The following is an 887-nucleotide window of genomic DNA, read 5'->3' as shown; positions in this document are numbered from 1 at the left end:
GTAAACCAGACCCTGGAGCTTCCTCCCACAATCTATTATGTAATGACAATGTGAACACACTGATATCACATTTCACAACCACTAATGTCAGCCACATCCAGTCACAAGCTAACAAGCTAACAAACAACATAAAAAAAGAAAAAGATGCAAACTACACCTTTCTGACACATCTGCTAGTCGCCGATTTTGGTGCACAGCATTTAAGCTATGACTGAATCTCTCCAATGTTTTCTCTGACGCTAGCCATCTTTCTGGGAAAACCATGTTTAACAAAATATTAGTTATAATAGAGTATTCTTTCCATACAACATGTCTAAAGTGGAACCGTTATTGGATCGAACAGCTGAGCATTGAGAGAGAGGGAATGATAGCAAAAGGCCACATGGCCACTGCAGCCAGGACTCAGCCTCGGTATGTGGGGCACTAGCTCTACCAGGTGAGCTATAGGGCAGCCCAGAACTTTTACACAAACTTGTATTAATTGATTTTAAAAAAATCACAATTGACCTAATTAAGTTGTTATGTTGTAAGACAGCTACATATTAACATATCCAGCAGCGTATCTGGTGCCCTGATGAATGTAAGTCTAATATTCACTGTTCTTCTATATTTTTGCTGTCCCCCAATTCCTGAGGGAAATATCTGGCTCTTTAGTTGCTAAATGCTCTACTATGTTCACCAGCTGAGAGGAACTACAGAGTCAGGTGATAACTCTCTGTGGATTTGTCTCTATGAGCAAACCTTTTCACATATAATTATTCATGTGATCATTGTAGATACACTAGGACAGGTTTGAAAACAATTTTGAAAGCATTTAATAGGCTACTTGTAATTTTAAGTAAATTATCTGAATAGTTCCTACACCACTGGCACACACACACACACAC

The sequence above is a fragment of the Morone saxatilis genome, unplaced genomic scaffold (assembly GCF_004916995.1).
Source record: "Morone saxatilis isolate NCDOM2014 unplaced genomic scaffold, NCSU_SB_2.0 Contig8, whole genome shotgun sequence".
Taxonomy (NCBI): domain Eukaryota; kingdom Metazoa; phylum Chordata; class Actinopteri; family Moronidae; genus Morone; species Morone saxatilis.
This window is presented reverse-complemented; position numbering follows the sequence as displayed.